This window comes from Astatotilapia calliptera, chromosome 18 (assembly GCF_964374335.1).
Source record: "Astatotilapia calliptera chromosome 18, fAstCal68.1, whole genome shotgun sequence".
In the NCBI taxonomy this organism is placed as follows: domain Eukaryota; kingdom Metazoa; phylum Chordata; class Actinopteri; order Cichliformes; family Cichlidae; genus Astatotilapia; species Astatotilapia calliptera.
In genome coordinates, this window is record NC_137439.1 from 15,876,436 (window position 1) to 15,886,493 (window position 10,058).

Consider the following 10,058-nt stretch of genomic DNA (forward strand, 5'->3'; position numbering starts at 1 on the left):
GTTAGTATCTTGCCCAAGGATATTTGGCAGGCAGCCTGGGATCGAACCACCGACCTTCTTATTAGTGGCTGACCTGCTCTGCCACCTGAGCTACAGCCACCTGCGAATTGTAATTTTAAATGATTTAAAAGCATGTAGAATAGCATATAGACAAGTATATTTCACCTTTTTCTTTTATCAAGAAGCAATGACAAAAAGGGGGGGAAAAAGAAACAGGGCAGGGTTCGGTGGTTGCATCATCCGTCCCCACCAATGCCAAAACCAAATCTACGCCCTTGCTTTCAGATACTGTTCATTTGCTGTTGGTAGTTGTTTAGGCCTGCCACTTGTTCTCCACTTGTCTAGTTTCCTCTGAATTTTTTGCCACTGAAATCTCTTTGCTGGTGCAAAAATACTATTTGATGCCTGTCAGACTTTGTTATCTTTGGTATTTTTCTTTTGTTACAGAATGTGTAACAAGCCATTTGTACAAAGTGACTAAAGATACAGTTTACAATTGGTTCTTCGTTGTCTGTGACATGTAACAGTGGTTCATCCCTTAAGTTAGATGAGGTTTTATGCTTCAAAGGTTCACAGATCAGTGTTCAGTGACTTAGTAAACAAAAGAAAACTTCCTATGAAAAGGGTCAGGTTTAACAACTGGACTGGAAATGAGTGAAAAAGCAGCCAGTGTCCAAAGATCCAAAGACCTTCAGAAGGCCTGGAGAACTATTGCTCAAGACCACTTAAAATTTACAAGAAAGTCTGGCTCCTTGAAAACAGCAAAATATTTAAAAAAATGGGGGGTGACTTTTTTGCACAGTATTGTTTTTAAGCTAACTAATATGCTTGACTTAAAAACTATAATTTCTTACTGACCTTGGTGCCTGTGACCGTTCCAATACTGACTACTATTAACTTTTTGACTCACAGCAGTTTTAAAGTAATAAAGTTATAAATCATCAGGCCTTGGAAACGGTGTGAAGATAACACCTTTTGTCTGTGTCACATTGCATAGTACTTCTAACCGTTTTGCTCTGGCAACCAAAGTTTAATGGCTTCTTCACCGTCATTGTGTGGAACTGAAATCAGTCGTGTTTTTTTTATTTTTCTCCTGTAACATCACTGATGTGACACAACAGAAAGTTTTCACCTGCTGTGGCTTATCAAAGAATGAGTCACACTGGAATGAAAGCCAAGCCAGGACTGTTTCTGATGAAGTACTTCATGTATATTCCCCCATTAGAAATGTTCCGGCCCTGCATTTGCGTCCACATACGTCTTCACTTTCCCCACCTTTTTCCTGTTTCCTCGTGAGCACAGAGGGTGAGGCCTGGAGTTTCAGGTTCAAAGTTGAAACGAGCACAACGCTGAAAAACACCAGCAGGCTTTCTGCTCTAAAACACTCACTGGAGATTTAGTGTAAATGAAAAAAAAGGGGCAGACAGAGTGAAAGAGAGAGAGATTTGAAGTGTGTGAAGTGTGTGCTGCTGCTGCAGACTCTTCTGGCAGTAGTAAAGTTGTATAGGGGAGCACAGTATGTATATCTGTGCATGGATCGAGGCCAGCCAGTTGAATTGTGCAGTGTAAGTGAAAACTTGACCTCATAACTGCTTAGTTTTAAATACTGCAGGAATTCATTTTCAGGAATTTTGTTTTCATAAATGAGGACAGGAAAGGGTAACAGTGGAAGCATAAATCAGGGATTTTTTTTTCTCTTCCCTCAGAATAAGGGACTTACATGAGTGTAATAATAAACATCTCTGTCAGAGATTGATGTTGGATGGGTCTGACTGAAGGCACGTAGTAGCTAAATTGTGCTTTAGCTGTGACCAGCCCGGGCACCAGCTCTCCCCACAATTCCCACATTACGCGGAGGTAAAGCAGGAAGAAATGACAGACATAATTTCCCTCTGATCAAACACTGTTGATCCGTACATTAACACGACAGATGCAATCTGTACTGGGCGCAAAATAATTGAATGTGCTGAAATTAGGAACTATTTTGAGGCATTTCCTCTCTTTAGAGCAGCAGGGCAGATTGGCTTAATTAAAGAGGGAAAAACAGGAAGTTTTAAAGTCGCGTCTATAATTAATTGGTTGCTTCAGCCAAAGGGTCTGCCTGGTCAGGGGCGCACAAGGAAGCAGCTCTGTTGTTGAACTGAGCCACTGGGTTCATACTACAGTCAAACTGTTGGCATACTTTAAAAAGAAACCACAGTTTGAGGTTAATTTTTTTATCATTGTGTATCAGTTGTGATGACTTTGTGCACACCAAAACAAATAACAAATAGGATCCGTTGGGAAGTTGAACAGCAACTGAGAGTTGTTATTCTTTATTTTGGGGTAAATCTGTTAAAAAAAAATGACTGAAACACAAAAAAGCGAAGACAAGAGCTGAGCAATAACGGATGTATTTGGATGTATTTATAACCTATAGCGCTTTAACACAAAGAAGTCCCTTTCATTCAAGGTTTCGCACACCCACCCACCCTCACACACACATACACTGACAGCAGCAAACTACCATGCAAGGAAAGATTCTTTAGAAAGGAATGTATGTTTTTTTGTTTAAAGAAAACAACAACTGGGGTTTGGCCCAGTTTAAGAGCAGAGCACAGTGGGAAGCAGGGTAGGGTTCAGTGTAATATAGCTTTTTTGTAATTCAGTAATCACATTACAGTTACTAAATAATGATGTCGTTACTCGACTTGTTCAATTATGTGCACAATGGACGGGTAGAAAAAAAATCATCAAAAGTGCCCTTTTCCTGCACTTCTCTTGCAATCAGCTGACTTCAGTTCCTGTTGCGAGATGAGAAAAATAATAAAGCCGTCTGCAGCTTTTCAGGAGTGGAGATGTGGACAGTACTTTTTAAAAAAAATTTAATTTAATGGAAGAAAAATGCCAGTTGTGCCCGTGACATAAACTCTGTGCTAACACAGAGCATGCATGAGACCCACAGTCATGTATGCTGAGTCCAAGCTTGATCTTCAGCTGGCAATAAAAACATTGATGAGTATACAGACTTGTAGCACTGAAGTCTCTGTTTAAACCTCTTTCTATCGTCACCGTGGCCACAGCATCTTCTGTGTGAGGTCTTTGGGTTTGTTTTCAACTTTCTGTCAGCACTGAAATGCTAAAAATAAGATTCTATGTGTGTGTTCCCAATAGGACAAGGACTTGTGCCTGTGTTTGGAACTGTAGCTTAGGGTTTATATTATTATTACAATAAAAATAGGACAAATATAATAAATCTACAGCTTCTTACAAAAGCTCCATACATTTGTGCACATACATCTCTTTTAGTTTATTGCATATGGCTTGTATTTCTACCAGCTGATCCATCCATTCTGTTAACTACTTACCCAGTTCAGGGAGGCTGGGTACATCCTGGACACATTGCCAGTCTATAACAGGATTTTGATGAGATTGAAGTAGAAAGAAAAATAGTTTATTTCAAGCAGAGTTACAAAATACACTAAACATATCTCCTGTAACACATAAAAACCCATAAAAACCACTATCAGACTCACTTCCAGCCTAAGATAACAAGCAGTCATTACACTAGTAGATATGCTCCACAGATTGTATACAAAAGGCAGCTCTAACCATGTGCCATCACCTTTTGTTTTGTGAACTGGCTGTTTTGAAGCCCGCTGAGATTTATCCTGTTAGATTTTTGGAGTCAGAAGGTCAGCTGGCAACGTGCATCTACAGACTCTACAAATGAATCACAGACTTCTCAGATGGTCTTTTAGTTATTAATTACACTTGTATCCTATAAAAATGCTCTAAAAAGCACCAACATCATAATGCTGGCTGAAAAGTCCAGTTCAGTAGGGCTGTGCGATATAACCAAAATCTCATATCCCGATATTAAGACATCTATTGTCCGATAACGATATAAATCACAAAAATGTAACATTTTCTGTAAATTCTGTGAATCTCGGGCAGCTCGACTTGCGTGAAGTGTTTCCAGCTGGACGCCGCGTACCTGGAGTCGAGTGTTTTAACTGATGCATGAAACGATACATTTTTAGACATAAGTTGTAACAGCCGCCGTTTTCTTTGTAAGTATTTATTACACGGCGTGCTGCGGGGAAAAGCCTGTTCTAACGTTTGAGTCTAAAGTTTATTTTTTAGCAACTGACGGCTCATTTTTGCTTCTCATCCGTAAACACTCTGCATACTCTTTCAGTGATTCAGTTTATTTTGAAAAGTCTCAACAAGATCTTGAGCTTTAGTGTGAAAGGTTTATATGGAAAATAAACAAGCGGACACGTGATGGTTTTACATCAACGACAACGCATAAAAACAAACGCTTGTTTGTCTGTAGTGTGATTATATTAAATGTAAGAGAAAGAGAGAACTTTAAGAAATTAATATAGCCACTACAGTGACCATCAAAATAATAAAAAAATATTGCCGTAAACAGTTTATTTTGCGACACCACGAAACAAACGATAGCGTAAAATGAAACGATAGACGTTTTTATATTGTCATCCGATATATATCGTTATATCGAACAGCCCTACAGTTCAGTATATTGAATTTTTGTCTCATTTTCAGTATTTAAAATAAGAGTTTATACAGGTTGACATATTTCTCAAGCCAGCCTCAAGTGGCAGCTCGAGGTACTGCAAGTTTTGATATCTCCACCTCTGGAGTTTGCTACTTTAGCTTTGTGCTAGCTCTGCTAACCCTATCAGCTATATTGTACTTGCTGTGTAAACTGAATCAAGTGTCTTTGGAGAGTCTTCCATGGACTGCAATGGAAATTAGTGGTGATATTTTATGGAAGAATTCACATTTGTACTCATATTTCCCCATAAATGTTAGCTTAGAGCGGGTTAGGGTTAACGTTATTGAGATGTCTCAAGCAACATCACGCACACGCTTAACTTCACATGTTTAGCGGTATGTCCCTCAATAACTGATGACTTAAAATACTAAAGTGATAATTAACTGGAATTCTTAAAGTTCTGAAATAGCTACCATTGATGTTTGAATGAAGCTAGTCAAACATGGACATTTTAACGAATCAAAGAGTGTGCTTTAAAACTAGCAAGTAAATTACTTTGTTATATTCTATTAATATTATTTTGCACATACTTGGGTGTTTTTTTGGATTATTCTCAACAGAGCATGAGATTTTAATGAGCTTGTGTATTTTCTGTTTGGGAGCCTGCCATGTGTCAGCTAGTTATTCACTTTAAATGCTCATTTGGTTATCAGGAGCATTCACAAGAGTTCTCAGCAGATAAACGGCCAATCAGCAGACATGAGAGGAAACCTCACTGGTCTCCTCTGTCAGGATGCAGCATCCTGTCGTTTCCTCATGATGTGGCTCTGATATCTTGAGCTGCAGATGAAAATTTATAACGTTTCCAGACTCCTGTGAGCTGAGCCGTGTTTACACAAGCATAGCTCATTCTGAGAGAGTGTGGGTGCTAAACTATGAGACTCTGCTTTGAATTCTTGAGAATCAGTTGGTAAAATCCCATCAAAAAATTCATAGCCTTATAGTGACCCGGGTGACTAAAGCTGTGACTCTCTGGAAGGCTGGAGACGTTAAGCTAAACAACTGCTACCAGCCAGGAAGGCTTGATTTCCCCCTGTTGTATATCCAAGCCAAACAGAGGCACACAGATATAACAAATATAAAATCGTGAGTATGGAGCATGGAAATCACCATGTCTGAGTCATTATAGCTTTTCTGGGGAAAATAAAGCGCAAACAATGGCAAAGTCACAAAAAACAAACAAGAAAAAGAAAAATCCCATTATTTTTCACAATAGTCAGTCATTAAAAAAAACAAACAAACCCATTGGTCCAAGTGTCCCATGAAAGTCCCAACTGACTTCTGATCATACTTCAGCAGGAGAGAATTTGGTCTCCCTGTGGAGTCAATGATTAGCATATTGCTTGTTGACATATGTTTAATTGATTAAAACAGGTCTGCTGTGATTTCACTGTGTTTTGTTTTTAAAGGCTGGGGTTCTGACAGAAATACTCGGGGAAGTATTGCATTTGGCGGCGAGCTCGAGTTCCCATACACAAGAGCACTGAACTTAATTCAAAGCGCCTTGGACACAAGGCTGACTGTTGGGCTAGTATGAGGGAGAGAGATAGCTGTAACCTTGCACTGAACTCCCAAGAATCTCAGTGTACTCCTTTGGATCACAGCAGCAGAAAATACTTACACAAGTTACATGATTTAGTGGGAAGCGTTTCAAAGCCCGGACCCCTTTAGGCAGAGGGCTTGCTAGTGAAATAACTTTTCCATGAGACACTAAGAGAGCTCTACCCCAACAAAACTGCCCTTGCATTGTTTCAAAAGAGGAACTGATTTGATATGCAAAGTTTGCCATGCTTGTCACAGGCATCACATACTTTGCTTTGTCCCTGCAAATATACACAAAAAGTGACAAGCAACAAGGCTAGAGGAGGACCGGGAACATGGCTCCACAGAGTCCTGAAAAGCCCCTTTCTGCTACTCTTTTCAGGTAACACTTTTTAATGACATCACCAGCTGATAAACACCGGAAATTAATCACAAACCCAGACAGGCAAAATAATAAACTAAGAAAATGTGTTCGTTCATGTGGCTGTTACTTTTATATACAGTCTTTGACCTTAAATAAGCAGAGTTAGATGTAATCACACCCAATTTCACTATATTTTTCCGTAATGCAGTAATATAAGTTTTATTGTTAGGTGCGTTTCAAATGTTCTCATTTGTGGCCTTTTTTTTCTTCTTCCTCACACTTGCCCTGCAATCAGCTGATTTCAGTTTGTGTGTATGGAGGAGGAGACTGGTTGAAAGGTCTATAACTTTTGAGGAGTGGCGATATGGAAAAAAAAAATTTCTTGCACAAAAGGTGCAAGCTACCCAGGCCACAAAAATTCCAATAGTGATAGAGAAAGCCAACAGCCAATAAGCCAAAGAGATGTTAATCCGGTTGTTCAGTCTGACGTCACTAGCCGTGTCTGGGTCTAAACTCCGCTGCAGGTCCATATATCAAACGATCACTGTGGCATTACTGAGAGTTGAAAAACTGTCTAAAGTCTTTCATCTTTAATAAAATGATCAGCGTTCTGCTCTACCAGGTGTAACAATTGAGTTTAACATCCAGGCATCCATGAAAATGGAATTTATGACATTTAACGGAGTTAGAAGTTAGCAGGGAGTTAGCTCGCTAGCTTCTATCTAAATACAATATAGCATGTCCTGACTGCGGAGTTTTGGAAACAAATTAAAACGTACAGCTCTGTTATCACTTCCAGCATAAATGAAGACAGAAAACTAAACAGCAGTAACGTTTGTAGGGTTACTGAAGTTGGGCTAGCTGGTATATAATGATGTGCTGCGTGACCGCTAGCGACACAGCTACGTTAGCATAATATAAACAAGCTAACTTTTTTTTCCACTCGATAAAAGTTGCCGTGAGTGTTCTCGGTGGTCAGGAACAAATGTAATCGCATGGCAGGATGCTGTAAAAGGACCAAACTTCAGCCAGGAGAACAACTGAGATAATCCATCCACAATACGAGGTTAGTCATTCATATACTGCTGCATGGGCTGGGCTGTAGTTACATCCTAAGGTTTTAAAAACTGAGCTTAAATAAATGATTAGCGGTAATAAAAGCCGAGGGAGATCAACAGTGATCACTGACTGTTTTAGGAGCTTTTTGAGATCAAATAGAAGAAAATACAAAACATTAAACATGTTAACAACACAAAAGCCATATTAAACGCAGACTACTTTAGACCCGGAAGTAGGATTCGTCGCGTCATCACTGAACAACCGGATAGGGGCGCCATTGGGGAGGGGGGTGGGGCATGACTGACAGGAGCCCTAGAAAAGAGTAGAGCTGTCAACTGGTCTTTTTTCCAAAAATAATATTAACCGGTCAGCATTGAATAATTTTTCTTCACAAGGTACTTGTAAATCTTTCTGTTTCCTATCATCAGTTTTGGTTGTTTTTTGACAACAAAGAACAAAATCCAGTCCACCTCCCCCCTGCTTATTTCATGATTTGGTTTGGTCCGGGTGCACGCTCTTCGAGCTCATGCTGAACGCGAGAGCGGTTAGCCTGTGGGATGGCTCCATTATGAAAGAAGTTTGGGTTTCAAAAAAGAAATAAGAGACAGGTGAAACTTGAACTCATAGTGAAGTTCCTAGTATTATAAGCTATTATAAAGCTTACTTCATTTCTAACAGAAAATAATGTGTTTGTGCTACTTTAGCTAACGTGATTGGTGCAGGCAGACCCTCTATATCAGCATACAGAGTCACTTATCTGACAGTACTTAAACAGTGACACTGATAGCTGAAGGAGGGAAGTTCTTTGTGTCAAAAAATGTAATCACAGGAGACCCCTTGTGAAATCTTTTTTTTCTACGCACTATAATAATAATACATTATTATTATAACCCACATCAACAGAGCATTTTTGGAGAAGTGTGTATTGCTCTGGATATATTTAGCGCACTGCCACTAGCATGACTTTAGATGGTCTTTACTAAAAAATAATAATAATTAAACTGGTTGGCAGCCAGTAGATGAGCCCACAAAGAAAGCAACACCAAAAATATCAGCCTTTTTTGTACTCAAAAGCTTTTGAACATAAATCTTAAGATAAATATGATGTGATTTGTCACAATAATAGTAATTTGAGTGGGAGCGAAAGATAAAAACTTGATTCTTTTGCTGTTAGTCACCATTTGTGCGTAATGTCATACCACAGGACTGTGGAAAATTATATACACCCTTAATGCTCCCACAGGAGTTAAGAGGGTAACCAGTAGCCAGGTGCTCCTAATAACATGCACTTGAGTAATTGATCATCCAAAAGTGTTAGCTCTTCTATAAAAACAGAAGTTTTGTCAGTTTGCTGGTCTGGAGCAAACTGACAAAACTACGTGTTAACACAGCACACAGTGTTTCCCTGGGAGTGGATGAGCAAGCAAATTTACCCCAAGATCAGACCGTGCAACCCTCAGAAAATCGGAATTTTTTTTTTTAAAGGAGCTACATCTCAGACTCTACAGGCCTCACATAGCATGTGAAATGTTAAAGTTCCTGACAGTACAGTTATGGAAACACTGAACAGGTGTCTTTGTTTGGAAGGTCTGCTAGGAGAAAGTCTCGTCTCTCTGGGAAAAAAAACAGAAAAAAAACAAAAACGTTAAAGCACAGCTTAAATTTGTTAATTTGCATCTGACAAGAGTTCTTCAGTGATGTAATTTGGACAGATGACACCACAGTTTCGATGTTTGGCCGTAACACACAGCACCACATTTGATAACCAAACATGTCATATCAGTACAAACACCTCATACCAACTATTGGTATGGTGGTGGAGGGGTGGGTGATGATTCGGGCTTGTTTTGCAGCCACAGCATCTGGGCACCTTGCGGCCACTGACTTGATCGTGAACTGCTCTATATAACAACAACATGAAGCCACCTGTCTGACAGCTAATTCTTGGCCCAAATTAGTAGATGCAATGATTAGGACAATGATCACATGCACAGGAGCAAATCTACAACATGATGTCTAAAAGAGGAAGGAATCAAGGTGTTGCAATGGCCCAGTCAGATCCAAGGTCAGGCCTCAAACTGATTGAAATGTTGTGGCGGGCCTTAAGACAGCTGTGCATAAACAAATGCTCGTAAACTTAAATGAACTGAAGCAACATTGTGAAGATGAGGGGGCCAAAATTCCTCCGCTCTAATATAAAATACTAATAAAGCTGTAGATAAAGTCTTTTCCCTTTATTGTATATAGTTCATAATATTATAGCATATTTTATCATTTACAATGAAATTCACTTTGTATATATGGTTCTGTGGGAGGTCTTTTCCTGTTAAAAAGGGAGTTTTTCCTCTCCACTGTTTCCAAGTGCTTGTTCATAAAGTACTGTCTGATCAATGGAGGTCTAAAAACAGGGCTTTTACCAAGTAATTTAAAAGCTCCATCTCAATTTTGTCATACCTTACAATGCAATACAAATAACAAATCTAATAATAATACTAACAAAGCTTTGTCTGACTAAAAGTCAGATGGGTT